We start from the raw sequence: 11,399 nt of genomic DNA, 5'->3' as shown, positions 1-11,399 counted from the left end.
AATTTCCCTGTTAAAACGACCACTGTGGAGTGCGTTTTGCTTCACAATGAACTATCACATAACTGGGTCAGTCATTTGGGAAACCAGACTTGTTGGTCATTACCATCCTGGCCATCACTGCGAGCCCACATGAGTCTCCAGCAGGTGTCCTGTTGCTGTCCCTGGGGCTTGGCAGCAGTGAGAAGACAGCATAAGAAGGCATTGACTGAGGCTGCAAGCCCAGTGCAAGCCTCATGTGTCAACAATTATTCAATTTTTAACATTTACACAGACTCACCAGGTTTAGTATTCATAGTAACACCACGAAAGCCAGATTTGCTCCAATGATGGGTATGTTAATTCCAGGTGGGGGAAGCTAAAGGAGCTCATGACTTTTTGTTTCTAAGTATTTTAAAAACATGACCATCCTAGGGATACCTGTCTGGCTCAGTTGGTGGAGCACATGACTCTTGATTTTGGCGTTGTGAATTCAAGCCTCACATTGGATATACAGATTACTTAAAAATCTTAATAAAAAAAAATGACCATTCTAAGGGGCACCATGGTGGCTCAATTGGTTAAGCTTCCAACTTCAGCTCAGGTCATGATCTCACAGTTCATGTGTTAAAGCCTCGCGTTGGGCTCTGTGCTGACAGCTTGGAGCCTGCCTTCCTCTCTCTCTGTCCCTCCCCCACTCACGCTTGCTCACTGTCTCTCTCTCTCTCTCTCTCTCAAAATAAATAAACATTAAAGAAAAACAGTGGACTGCACACCTCTGAACCTAAGAGGGTCTTGCTTCAAATTTATGGTCTTTGTAGGTATTCTGAGACTAAACCATCCAGTGACAGAATTTAAAAGCCTTGGTGGGGAACAAAGCTAAGGAACATCTGCAGAGGGGCCACAACCCTTCCCAGCACAACCAGACCCAGAGTCTCCGAAGTTGTCAGGCACAATGTCGTCTATGGGTCAAGAATGCCAGGTCTCATAACCCCACTAGCTTCTGTGACTCACCTGTCCCTTAGGGACATCTCAGAAGACTACTGCTCTCATGAAACCGATCCCCTGCCCCTTCTAGTGTTACAACCTATGTCAAGTCCGTACTTTGTCCCCAGTTCCTCTCAGCACAGCTGGGACAACGCTAGAATACTTTGATTACTGTGTAATTGTAAAATCACCTTAGATGCAGATTATGATGTTGGAGGTGCGGGAAGACACCAAGAGCCTACACAGTTCTAACAAGCTCCCAAGTGCTACTGATACTGGAGTGGCCAGGCTCTGTTTTTCAAACTCATGCTGACCACCCACCAGAAGGTCATAAACCAGCACTTTTAAAAAATGAAATAGAAATTAGAGTGCCTCTTGTGTCAGTAAGGATAAATACTGTTTCATATTAGCAGAAATACAGAGAACAAACCGGTAGTTGCCAGAAGGGGAGGGAGATGAGGGGATAAGGAAAACAGATGAAGAGAGCTAAGAAGTATAAACTTCCAGTTGTAAAACAAAGAAATCACAGGGATGAAAAGTACAGCATAGGGAATATAGTCAATAATATTGTAATAACTCCATATGGGGACTACATGTATCATGGTGAGCATTTCATAATGTACATAATTGTTGAATCACTATGCTGTACACCTGAAACAGATATTATGTCAACTATACTTCAATTTAAGAAAATTAAAATACCATATTAATACCAGAAGAAGAGAAGAAAGAAGAAGAAGAAGGAGGAGGAGGAGGGGGAGGGGGAGGAGGAGGAGAAGGACAAGGAGAAAAGAAGAGGAGGAGGAGGAGGAGGAGATTCAGGCGAAGGCATACAACAGCTCTCTCCGAATACCTGCAGGGTTCTGTGCTCCCTACCGATGTAAATATTCCGCAGACCAATCTAGGACCTCAAAAGTACCTCCCACTTTGACTCACTTCAGTTTTAAAGATACTTCCACTTTCCCTTCATACATTCTCCTATTGATGGGACTTGCACAGAGCAGAATAGTAGGTATCCTGCCACTTGCATTATGCATAGTAAGTGATTAATAAATATGTGTTGTGGCATCTGGGTGGCTCAGTTAAGTGTCTATCCACTCAGGTCATGATCTCACAGTTTGTGGGTTTGAGCCCTATGTCGGGCTCTGCACTGACAGTGCACAGCCTGCTTCAGATCTTCTGTCTCCCTCTCTCTTTGCTCCTCCCCTGCTCTTGTGCTCTCTCTCTCTCAAAAATAAAGTATTTTTTAAATGTCAAATCCATGGGGCATCTGGATGGTTCAGTTGGTTGAGCATCCAACTGTTGATTTTGGCTGAGGTCATAATCCTAGGGTCGTGGGATCAAGTCCCACATCAAGCTCCACACTCCTTGAGGAACCTGCTTAATTTTCTCTCTGTCTCTCTGTCTCTCTCTCTCCTCCTCTGTCCTTCTCCCTCAATCTCACTCACTTTCTAAAAGAAAAAAAAAGTCAAAGTTCTTGTCACTCTAAATAACAAATTACAACCAACTTTTTCTTAGTAATGGAGTTAGAGTCCTTCAGGAAAAAACCAGTTGATTTGATTCAACAAAATTATAAAAACAGTAAGTTAAAAAGTTGGATCCTAAATGGATTGTTTGACTTCTCATGGGCCACACCTGTTTCACTGACAGTATCCTTTCTGCAGAAATTCTGTGTGCCGCGATGGTATTTTATCTGGCAGTTCTGGTACAAATAACCTGCCGGCTCCCTCCCCACCTCCCATGAAGGAAATCTCTCCCCTTGGACTTTACAAACAAGTTTCCTTTACAATGTTGGACTTTACAATGTTACTTATCCTAATTAACTATAGCCACTAAATCTGACTTTGAGTCCACAATCTTTTTCCTTAACAATTGGTGGTTTGATTTTGACTATTTAAAATTCTTCAGGGGCTTGTGGGTGCCTCAGTCGGTTAAGCATCAGACTCTTGATCTCAACTCGATTCTTGGTCTCAGAGTCATGAATTCAAGCCCTGAAATGGGCATGGAGGCTACCTTAAAAAAATTCTTCAGAGTATAAAGTTATAGGAATGTATATCTTATTTTAAACTTGGGTCAATAAACACATTAAATTTTGGAGTATTTAAGCCAACATTGCATGCAAGAAAGGCTAGCAATTGCTTAATTTAAAATGCCCTACAAGGAAAACCTTTTCAAAGAAGCTGGCATCTTGTATTATTTATCTAGTTATCATTCCTTACACAGGCTCCTACTTGGAGCCAGGTTCTATTTAGATGATAGAATAAAAATATAAATGTACAGGGCATAGCCTGTCTTCTAAAAGAATGCAAACCTAGTAGCTGAGACTTAAAAAAAAAAAAAAAAAAGATAAAGCAGAGAAGCTTTTAAACAGACCATTGAGTGTGGAAAGGGTGACCTTGACATCTAGGAGTCAGATGTACACCTGCTCAGGACTTGCCCCATTTCTCACACCCTGGAAAGAAACTGTATGGCAAAATTGAGTCTCTTCTCTGGCATTCCTCCCCACCCCCCATAAGCCCCACACAACAGTTATGGGTTTTTTTGTTGCTTTTTGGTTTTTGGTTTTGTTTTGTTTTTTGTTTTTGTTTTTGTTTTGTTTTGGTTTTGTTATAATGCAAGTATGTGACTTTAAGGTTTTAGATTGTAAAGGCATCCACTTAAAGACAGCTGTCTTGAAACCAATTTGACAATAAATTTCATATATTAAAAGAAAAAGACAGCTGTCTCCAATAAACACATTACCAGCTACACCACTAGATAAAAAGCCAGGCCCAACCCCCCAAATTTCCTTTGAGACATCTCTCATTGTCTTAGATAACTGATCTTTTGACCAGTTGTGTCTCCCTTCCAGAGCTTTAATGCCTGCTCTTAGGTTTTAAATTAATCTATAAAGAGTGAACCTGCAAAACTCTAGGCACCCCACCCTTTCACCCTCCCTCCTCATAATCTCCCTGTGTGGCAGATGGCATGCCCACACCTTCCAGGATAGGTGAGTACTAAACCTTGTCCTTTCAAAGTTTCCTGATGGTTATCACTGACAGTATCTTGCAATCATCATACCACAAGGAACAGTCAACCTCAACATTGGTTCAGAAAAAGAAATGTCTGTGGAGGTTCTCTGTGGGCAAGGCCAGGAGCTTATTGGAAATACAGAATTTCAGGCACTATCCTAGACCTCCTGAGTCAGAATCTGCATTTTGATAAGATTTGCCAGTGAGTGCATGCAAGTTAAAGTTTGACACACTAGTTTACCAAACTAAATCAACTGTGAAGAAAGGAGCATTGGGGAAAAAATACTTCATTTTAATAAAGTGAGTTACTAACTACAACGGTGAAAACAAAAAAATCAAATAGCAGAAAAGGAGGATAGAGAGATACCTCTTGGAATAAGCAATTAACTTGGTGGCATCCTTCTCAAACATAGGAACCCACCCAGTCTCTTACTACCCCCATGTGGATGGAGGAAGGGGGATTGCAAAAGTCATACATACAAAATACCTTATCCACGAACTTGATCGAGGTTTAAATCCAGGACTGTCTCCACTACAACTAAGGAGGCAATCCTTGGCACGAACCACCAAGGGCAGTAAAGTGAGAATCCAACATCAATGTAAAACACAGACTTGAAACCAGGAGGCCTGGGTTTGAATTCTGACTCCACTTTTTACTTGCCACATGACCTTTGATGAGGGCCCTAACATATCCAAGGGCCAATGTTCTCACTGAAACTTAGTGATAATAGCATCTGCTATGAAGAGAAAACTGTTAGGAAGAAATGCATGGAAATCACCTTAGGCATTCAGCAAGTGTTAGCTGTCATTATTGTATTCACTGATTCTTGGACATTGTGAAAGAGACTAAGCCAGTTGCTTCCCCATTTTAGAGGCGAATAAATCAGGGTTGAGGGAAGGAGGGAGTCTCCCCCAAGTTGACACACTGGCAGCAGAGCTGGGTCTCAAGTTCAGGCTTCAGATTCTCTTGTTCAGTGTCCATTATGGCTGCACCAGACAGGCTCTGTAAATGTTAATTAAGGATCTGGTTTGGAGCAGTGATTACCAGAAAAGGTCCAGAAGGCTAGCCTGATGGACAAGCAGATAGCCATCTGCCTCCTACATGGGTTACCTGTACCCCTGTCCCATGAGGAATGAGTCAAAAGGCAAAGATATTATCAGGAAAGGACCTCTCAAAAAGGATGAATGCAGGAATTAGCTTGTTAAATGACATGACCAGAACTGAGGGACAAAAGGCAAGAAAAGGAAGGCTTTTAAGAGTGGGTGAACTATTCTTAGTTTTAAGTTTATGTATTTATTTTGAGAGAGAGAAAGAGAGAGAGAGAGAAAGAGAGAGCTAAAGCAAGAGCATGAGTAGGGAGGGGTAGAAAGAGAGGGAGAGAGAATCCCAAGCAGGCTCGATGCTCAGTGCCCAGCCCAAGGGGATAGGGGCCCTTGATCTCACACATGGTGGGATCATGACCTGGGCAGAAACCAAGAGTCAGACAACCAGCCAAGCCACCCAGGCACCGCAAGAGTGGATGAGCGATACTTAAAGCGAGGCCACAGAGCACTGTACCTGGCCTTCTGTGGCAAGAGGGAAGAGGAGGGAGAAGAAGGGACGTGGGGGGGAGGATAGAGGAAGGGAAGGAAAGGGAGCTATCAAGAATTTTCCCTGTGCTGGGTGTAGAACCTCAGATGTATTATTTCATTTCATCATTGCCACAACTCTGTGACAAAGGCACTATTGTCCCCGAGACAATAAATAAACAAGCTTGAAAATGTAAAGGAACCTTCCCGGTTGTGACATGAGAGGGACAAAAAATGATGCCTATTTATCAGTCTTTTCTACCACACCACAAGCTGCAATGCCAGTCATTTTTAAATAAACTCCATATCTTAGAATAGTTTTAGATTAATAGAAAGAGTACAAAAACAGTACAGAGGATTCCCATATTGTGGCAGGGTCCCCTCCCAAAGGGAAAAAAACCTCAAGGCAACCTGGCTATACACGTATGTGACAACATCCCTCATGACCTTGTAACTTGAGACCACTTAATCAGACTGCATGTTCGTGTTACCATATATGGGAGACAAAGAAGTAAAAAGTATACAAAAAACTACACCACATGACGTTCGGGTCTCAATTCTTCCGGTACTAACCCAACTGAGCGGTACTGGCAGTAATAAAGTTGCTTCCTGGAAAGAAAAGCCTCGGTGTCAGGACTCTGTGCAAGAATCCTGCTACAATATATCCATCAACCAATTTCTTGTATTGCTAACTACTTGTCCTGATTAATTGAAGCAATGCTTATAATGTGTTAACTCAAGTCCATACTTTATTCAGATTTCCTTCATTTTTACCTTTTTCTCCTCCTGGATTCCATTCAGGATACCATATTACATTTAGTCATCAACTCTCCTTAGTTCTCTTGGCCATGATAGTTTCTCAGACTTCCCTTGTTTTGTTTTGTGTTTTTAAGTTTATTTATTTATTTTGAGAGAGAGAGAGCATGAGCAGAGGAGGAGCCGAGGTAGAGGAAGAGAGAGAATCCCAAGCAGGGTCCACACTGTCAGCGCAGAGCCCAGCTCAGGGTTCGATCTCACGAACTGTGAAATCATGACCTGAGCAGAAATCAAGAGTCAGAAGTTCAGCTGACTGAGCCACCCAGGTGCCCCAGATTTCCCTTGTTCTTGATGACCTGGACAGTGCAGAGGAGTACTGGTCAGGTATTTTATAGAATGCCCCTCACTTGGGCTCTGTATGGTGTTTTCTCATGATAAGACTGGGGTAATGTGTTTGGGGAAAGAAAACTACAGAGCTGAAATGTCATTCTCATCACACCATATCTAGGGTACATTACCTGATCACTGTTGATGTTATTAACCATGTTCTCCTGGTTGAGGTATTTTTTTTCAAGTTTTGCTCTGTAAAGTCACCTTTATCCCCTGTTATGAATGTTTTATAATTTGAGTTATAACTCAATACAACTTTATTTTGTTACTCAAATTTTTCAGCTTTGGCCATTGAGAGTGCTTTCATTTGGCTCCTGGGTTCCCTTCACATATCCCCATCAATGTGGATTTTTTTTTAATTCTTCCTTATTTTCTGGCTCTATGAGAGGTCCAGGCTCATTTTGTATATTTTTTGCCTGTATCCTAAAATGAGCCACTTTTCTAAGGTACCCTGGTTCCTTTTATTGGAGAATAATATTAGAAACTGGAATCTTGGAACTAAATGTGCTCACAGCTACTTAGGGTGTCATTTCACAGGCTGGCAGAGCAAGGGGATAAATGTGTATACATTATATTTATACACATACCTACAATATTTCCAAATGTAACCATCTGTATCTATATTAAGCTAAGCATGAGTTCATACTGATGTCTCCATTCTTATCCATTACCACATGGATTATTCCAGCCTTCTCCCCTTGCTTCTCCCCTACTCACAACAGTGAGAAACCTAATGTCATTTTTTCATCTCTTTATTTCACTCTGACTAGCTGATCCAGGATAGGACCTCTGCTCAGGAAAGTCATAAAGAACCTTCTAATCTCTCACCTTGTGGCTTTTTATTAGTGTCTTGATTATTTCAGGCTCCCGCTACTTCTTTCCAAACTTGATAAACATCTAGACTCTCTCCCATCCAGAACATGGAAAAATAGAGAGTAACTGACTTAAAGGGCAACAAATCCCACCTCATATGAGAGAGAATTTCAGTCAAAAATTTGAGGGTTCATATTGTTTCTTTCTTTATCACCATTTCAACTGATTAATTCTTAGCCTTTGACTTGCCTTGTATCCTAATCATGTTTAGATGAACTCAAATACAGTAATTTATACAATGATCTAGAATTGTCAACTCTCTTGCCCCTGCTTCCCACAGTCTCCACAGATGGCACCTGGGTTCCAGAGTGTTTACATCACTTGATGGCATCATGAGGATGGGTGAGCTTCTGTTCCCCAAACCTGACCAGAGTCTCCTGCTCCCACTCGCTGCCAATATGATGGTCCCATCTGTCTCTCTTTATAATCTGGCTCAACTCCCTTTTGGATCATTCTTGAAAAGGCTTTAGCAAAAAGGAAATATGAAATTATCCACAAGCGAATTGTGAATTGTGTATTATGCTGCTTGTATAAGTTAGGCTTCTTTAGTCAAAGGTGTAAGAAGAAATATTTGGAAAATATTAATGTAGATTTACATCCACATAACCTGGTCCTCTCCATAGCCAAGTTACTCACCTTTCTTGGCAGAAGGTAGGGGATGGGGTTGACAGAGGGGGAATTGGGTTCTTAAAGAAGGAATAGAAAGAAAGGTGGTAATCAGTTACTAACATTTTAAAACCAGGCAAATGGATTTGAAAGTCTACATTTCTTTTGTTTTTATTTTACATATCAGCCTGATATAGAATTTTTCCCATGGTATAAATAAGAGGGCCTTAAAACTAGAGACAGAAAAGGAAGTATATAAAATAGAAGTAAAAGAGAAGCCCACCCCTTATAATCCAAGGCTATTGAAGACAGAAGGTGGGTTAGAAGCAGAGAAAAGAAAGAGGTGAAGGGGTAGACAATCAGGCTGTGCACTGTTCTTCTCCCTGGGATGAAACCCTGGCAAGATGAAGAAAATAATTAGGACGGAGGGGTCCCAGCCCACTCCCTATTTGGAATCCTAAGAGGAGGTCACTTGGTGGGCCAGTCACCCCAATGTGTCCATAAGAACTTGGGGACTGGCCACATCAAAATAAAGCTCGAGGTCCAGCATGGTCAGAAAATGATGACCAAAGCTCAACTCTCCCAGGCTTCCCTCTCTTTCCATAGGATATATTGGAAGCCAGCAACTCCCACTGGGCCCTGGGCTGGAGAAGTAGAGGTAACTGAGTCTGAGAGCCAGGTTTCTAACCCTGAGATCTACTGTAGTGAGAGGTGACTCAGCAAAGAATGATGGGCTTTACCCCACACCCCATCCCACCCCAACCAGTAGCCAATGGAGGATATGCAGAGGTGCAGTGGAGATTTTAGAGGTGGGATTGGCAGCCAAGAAGTACCACAGCCTCTGCCAGCCTAGAGAGACCAGACTGCAAGTAACACCAGCTTTGACTTTAGACACAAATGTCAGCAGGGCAAGCATCCCTGTAGTGGACAAGGAACATCCTGGAAATAACAGACTAGTATCATGGAAAGCAGGGAGGTCAGAAGATATCACATAAACCCAAAGAACACTTTTCTTCCTGCTGCCAAGAGGACACAGTGAGCCACACCCTGTCTCATTCACCTCTGACCATAAACTCCAACCAACTTAATCAACCAGTGTTATGGAAGTCAGCTGGGCAACTCACAGAATTAAAGGAGCTGCAGCAGGAGCCTGGGATGGAGGGGGAGGGGGGGGAAATAACTCCAGCTGGTGGGAACTGAAGAGAGAAAGGCCCTCAAGAAACGAGGGATACTCTTACTAGACACAGAAGGAAGGGAAGCTAAACGGGCAACACAGCAGATGTTCATGGCTTTCCTGTTAGTAAATGGGAGGCCTGGTCCAGAAAGCAATCATTCATTCATTCAACAAATACGTATTGAGCTGAATGGAGGAACAGGACTACAAAACTGAATCAGCCGTGGTCCCTGACCTCCAGAGTTTACAGTCCGGTGGGAACAGCCAGTGGGAAGAGCTCTATCACCTGCCTGGAGGGTGGAGCATCCTCATAATGGGAGGAAAGAACAGTGAATTCTCATTGGAGGTGTCAGGAAAGCCTGGCTTCTGAGCTGTGCCTAGGAAGCAGAGTAGTGAAAGAGGAAAGGAGGATAGGGAAAAGGCAGGAAGCCTGAAGAGAGACAAGTTGGAAAGCACATGCACCGTTAGGGAAATGCCAGTAGGCAGGCATGGCTGCCACGCAGAAGGCTTGATGAAATGTTGAAGAAGTGGGAAAGAAAGGCCAGAAAGAGAGCATTGTAAATGCAAGGTAAGAGAGCGTGGCTTCACCCCGCGGGCAACGGGGAGCTACTTCACCTTTTAAGATGAGATCTGTGTTTTGGAATGTTCGCTCTGGCAGCGGTGTGGGGAGCGGGTTTGGGAAGGAAGAGACGAAAGCCTCTAGTCCGTGGATCAAAGGACAAAGGATGAAGAGGGCAATGGACTGTCAGAGCTGCTGGAGGAGTTTTCCCCAGAAAAGGGTGTTGGCAAGGGTTCTTAACTCTCCGCAGCACCCTGTCAAAGGCCAACTCATCAGCAGACACCCAGGATCTCTCTCCTTTTGCCTTTTTATGGGTCACAGCCCTGTCATTACACCCTGGCTCTTCCTCACCAGTCTGTCCTCCTCCTGCTGGCTCACACCAATGTGCAGGGATCTCTCTTCTCTAAAAATATTCTTTTGTTCAGTTAATTTTTTTAAATTCCAGTTTAGCATACAGTATTATACTAGTTTCTAATGTACCATATAGTAATTCTATATGTACTATATAGTGATTCAACTATCATAAAAATACCCTTGATGCTATAGTCTACTGCCCAGTCTTTCTGTTCTGCCTCCTTAGCAGGGGCTTCTGTCCTCAGGTTTTTTTCCTGGTTGTGATAAGGCCACTGCAGTCCCCATCATCTTGTCTGCCATCCAAGCACAAGATGGGAGAGAGCTCAGTCAGTCCCTTTATAAGAGCTTTTATATACGTAAAACTTCCTGCCCCTTGTCAGGTACTCTGTAACTAAATGTTTGTTGAGTTATGGGTCAAAACAAAAAGGTAAACATACAACATTTACATTTAATTTCTCCCAAAAACCTTGTAATTTAGTATCTTTATCCCCATTTTACAGATAAGCAAACTGAGGATCAGAGAGTTTTAGGCTGCTTCCACATCTCTCCAGGGCATCGGTCACCCCAATGGGTCATTTTTGTGCTTTATAGTTGACCAGAAAGTCAAGAAAACAACACTTGTTGCTTAATAGGAGGCAAAGAATTGAAAAGTCATCCAAGATTTCATTATCTTCCCCCAGCTAATTGGGACTCATTAAAAAACCTGATTCTGAAGGCAGGAAGAAATCATTTTAATTAGCAATGAGATAGACTTTTCCTCCTCAGCAACAAGTCCAGAATCTCAATTTATGCTGAAGGAGGCTTTAATTACCAAGAAAAGTGGCTGTTTCTGTGAAGGATAGAGAAAATACGGAAGTTGGTCCCCATCCTTTGCGACTTCTAAAGGCATTCTACATCTCTCAAAGATTGCAGTTGTCTGTGGTAGCCAGTTTAACCACAAATATTTCCCATTAGATGGTTACGTTTTTATCCACCTCATTCATATTGATCTGTGTAAGGTCAGGAAGGACAAATCTAGGCTAGAAAGTAACAATTAAATGCCTCCCTTTACTTCCTCTTACACTTGCTACCAATTTTATATCATTTTGGGCACTTCAATTAGTGTGTTAACAACTCTAAGAAGCCTTACTGTTAAGAAACGTTT

The sequence above is a fragment of the Panthera onca genome, chromosome D1, assembly GCF_046562875.1.
Source record: "Panthera onca isolate mPanOnc1 chromosome D1, mPanOnc1 haplotype 2, whole genome shotgun sequence".
Classification (NCBI taxonomy): domain Eukaryota; kingdom Metazoa; phylum Chordata; class Mammalia; order Carnivora; family Felidae; genus Panthera; species Panthera onca.
The sequence above is the reverse complement of the archived record's forward strand: the minus strand, read 5'-3'. Positions refer to the sequence as shown.